The 4,149-nt window shown below is 49.0% G+C and overlaps 1 pseudogene across 1 annotated transcript; it reads right to left on the reverse strand.

Annotated features, from left to right (window-relative positions):
* Window positions 1-278: 278 nt before the first annotated feature.
* On the reverse strand, window positions 279-1,187 carry LOC310789646 (coatomer subunit epsilon pseudogene; annotated as a pseudogene). The gene has a single exon. The product of its transcript is annotated as a coatomer subunit epsilon pseudogene (transcript).
* Window positions 1,188-4,149: the final 2,962 nt, after the last annotated feature.

Consider the following 4,149-nt stretch of genomic DNA (forward strand, 5'->3'; position numbering starts at 1 on the left):
AGACTGACTGTAGCTGGAACTGAGTGTGAAGCTGGCAGAGCTGATTCTTAACCTTCAACAGTGACGTCATTATGTGACATCATCACTGACATCATATCACTGTTGACATCATCGGTGACATCATCATCATCATTATCATCACCAGCATCGTCATCATCATCGGTGACATCCATCACAATCATCATCATCACTGACATCATCTAACACCCCCGCAGATATTGCTTGAATTTTCATTAATTATTGTGATTGCAAAATCGCAATTTCCCAGAGGGACTATCTTATACAGTGGCGGTGGGAGAGTACTGCTTCGTCAGTCTGTCAAACTCCTCCTCCTTGGCTAAATAGTCCCTCAGGAATGGATGGGCTGGGTGTGCGTCTCTCAGCTGAGAGAGGTACCGGCTGGTTACTTCTGGTGCCTTGCCCAGGTGCTGAGTCAGCACTATGAGGTTGACCAACGTCTCCGGGTGGCTGCTGTCCTTGTCCAGTGCCTCCTGCAGCGCACTCTCAGCCTCCTCCCACATGCTCTGACCCATGGAACAGACCGCCTGCCCGTTGAGAAGCAGCGGTGTGGACCAAAATCTCTCCGACATCTCCTGGAAGATGTAGTAGGCATCTCGCAGTTTCTCTCCGCCCATGGCGATGTTGACCCATGCTGTGGCTAGCTGCGTTAGGGTGGCATCTTCATCCCGATCCTGCATCTTCTTCAGCTCTCTCGTTGCCAGGTCAACGTGATACAGACTCAGCAGCACCTGAACGCTCATGACCAGGGTCTCCATGCTCTCCGCTTGGTGCAGAGTCCTGAGAGCAGCGTCAGTGTTCCTCTCACTGTAATAGATGGAGGCGGCCATGAGGAGGAAGATGTGATTGGCTGCTTTCACACGCTTCGTCATCTGTTGATCTAGATGAGCAACGAGAGCTGATCTTCCGCTTTCATTGGAGCGATACTCAGCAAACATCCTGATAGCCTGGAGCTCAGGAGAAGAGCTGGGCTTGATGTCATCCAGGACTACAGCGTACTTCCTCTGTGCGATGTATGCTCTGTACAAAAACATGTCCCTCTCAATCTCCTTCTCTGGTGTTGAGGGCTTGACTCTCTGAGCCTCATTAATGCATTGTTGATAACCGCCGATGTAGTACGCATTTTTCACCTCGAAGAGTTCATCAACATCTCCCTGCTGAGCTGCCATGTTGACTTGTAGACATCTTCCTGACATCCACTCACTTATTTTATACCCTGGGCTGCTGTGACCTTGCTCGAGTGACATCACTGATGATGACAGTACTCACTGTTGACATCATCACTGATGACATCACAATTGCTTGAGTGGCATCACTCATGGCATTGTCACTGACACCATCACCAATGACATTTGCTCAACATACAGTATGTGCTACACATCGTGGTGGATGAGTTGAGTTCCCTCCCCCTCCCTCCCCTGATATGTGAAGCGCTTTGAGTATCTAGAAAGGCACTATATAAATCCAATCAATTATTATTATTATCACTGATAAAAACACTGATGACATCACTCACTGATGACATCATCACCGAGTGACATCATCACTGAAGACACTCACTAATGACATCAATACTGTTGACATCCCAATTGCTCAAGTGACATCACTGATGACATCATCACTGACATACCCCCATACTGACATAGTAAAATCAAAATGGCGGAAAATCCTGTCAGACGGAAATGGGCGTGGCCTATCAATAGATGCGAAAGGACTCAAGGAAAAATTTGATTGTCGACCTTACAGTTGGACCAAAATGTAAAGAGGGCTGTTATATATATCAGGTCAATTGATCTAATTTTTTCACCCATAATAAATGTTGACTCTGTGGAACTACCTACCAAGTTTGGTAGCTCTAGCTCTTATGGTTTCTGAGATACCGCTCTGGATGTGTGTGGTCGGTCTGGATGCGTGCAGTGGTTCTAGATCGGTGCGGTCGCCGGTCGGTCTCGCTGCGTGCGGTCAGTCTGGATGCATGTGGTCAGTCTGGATGCATGTGGTCAGTCTGGATGTGTGCGGTCGGTCTGGATGCGTGCAGTCGGTCTGGATGCATGCGGTTGTTCTGGGTGCATGCGGTCGGTCTGGATGCGTGCAGTCGGTCTGGATGTTTGTGGTCAGTCTGGGTGCATGCGTGCGGTTGTTCTGGGTGCATGTGGTCGGTCTACATGCGTGCGGTTGTTCTGGATGTGTGCGGTCATTCTGGATGTGTGCGTGCAGTCGGGCTTTGCGTAACAGCTGCAGACGCCAGCAGCCATCATCGAAATATTATTCTGCTGGTCTCCATCAGTGTTTCAACAGCTGCAGGTGGAGACTGGCTATAAACAAACCTCATCTCACGTACAGCTCTCAAACCAGGAATGCGGGACCCTCCACACAGGCGGTTGTGAGTGGAGGCAGAAGATAAACACAAGGTCACAGTTCAGACTCAGAGGACAAAAAGAAGAAGAAAATCTGCCTGAAAATCTGTAAATCCTCTTTTTCTGTCTGTCTGTCTGTCTCTCTCTCTCTCTCTGACTCTGTCTGTGTGTGTGTGTCTCTCGCTGTCTGTCTCTCTCTCTCTGACTGTCTGTCTGTCTCTCTCTCTCTGACTCTGTCTGTCTCTCTCTGACTCTGTCTGTCTCTCTGACTCTGTCTGTCTCTCTCTCTGACTCTGTCTGTCTGTCTGTCTCTCTCTGACTCTGTCTGTCTGTCTCTCTGACTCTGTCTTCTCTGACTCTGTCTGTCTGTCTCTCTGACTCTGTCTGTCTCTCTCTCTGACTCTGTCTGTCTCTCTGACTCTGTCTGTCTCTCTCTCTGACTCTGTCTGTCTGTCTGTCTGTCTGTCTCTCTCTGACTCTGTCTGTCTCTCTCTCTGACTCTGTCTGTCTGTCTCTCTGACTCTGTCTGTCTCTCTCTCTGACTCTGTCTGTCTGTCTGTCTCTCTGACTCTGTCTGTCTGTCTGTCTCTCTCTGACTCTGTCTGTCTCTCTCTCTCTCTGACTCTGTCTGTCTCTCTCTCTGACTCTGTCTGTCTCTCTCTGACTCTGTCTGTCTCTCTCTCTGACTCTGTCTGTCTGTCTGTCTCTCTCTCTGACTCTGTCTGTCTGTCTGTCTGTCTCTCTCTGTCTGTCTGTCTGTCTGTCTCTCTCTAGGTTTATACAGAGCTGGGGAGGGTGATGGGGGGGTATTTATATCCCTCTTCTATGAGTCACGGTAGGAGAATCACATTAGCTATGGCTCCACTGTCACCATGGACTCCTCTACAGGGTCCTCAGTCTCCACCCCCCTCTCTCTCTCCCCCTCTCTCTCTCTCTCTCTCTCTCTCTCTCTGTACTAAACTAGCCAGGCCCCCTTATTCTAAACCGTCCTGGGAGAAAGTCTTGAGATATTTCCAGCTCCAGATGTCTCTTGCAGTGAGCGTGTCGGCATGGTGGCCGGTTAATGGCGTGTCATATGTTGCCGAGGCGAGGCAGTCTGTGTAAGCACTTTGGGGGGCTGGGGGAAACTGGGGGGCTGTTTGGGGACTGAATTATGATGATAGCTATCAGGATTATTACCCCAGAAGCACTGAGGAGCAGCTTGAGTAATGCTATGTGGTCTGTTGCATTGCTGCTGCATCTTCACTGCAACCAGGTGCTCGTTACGGTTTTGCTCATGACCCTGTTCACACCAGTGGGCAAATATTGGGCTCTTTCTATGAAGCCAACCCAGAAGTTGCATTATTTCGAATGGCCAGGGGGGGGCGTTACGTGCGACTCCAAAGAAAGCGGTTAGCATTGAAGTTAATTGAATTGAAGTGACTTGAATAAAGTTGTCACTGTTGAATCAGAAAATCCATTTCTGGCCAGGATGCACTCCAAAACACTCCACTTTGTTGAATGCAATGCAAATCAATCCCAGAATGCAATGCAATGCAAGCTTGAGCGTTGCATTCTAGGATTGTTTTCCACCATATTGGTTGATTTACAACCGAAACTCATCCATAATATTGGCTACACGAGGACGCTACCAGCTGGCATTTTGCCCTGTGTTCAAGCTCCACCCCCTCTCCACCGCGAGACCCATTATTGCAGCCTTTCACGCAAATCGGCCGCCCCACCGGCCAAGAAAAGGAAGCAAACACAAATAAATTACTTGAACGCAAAAAAACAA

The sequence above is a fragment of the Poromitra crassiceps genome (genome assembly GCF_964638095.1).
Source record: "Poromitra crassiceps genome assembly, chromosome: 15".
NCBI lineage: Eukaryota > Metazoa > Chordata > Actinopteri > Beryciformes > Melamphaidae > Poromitra > Poromitra crassiceps.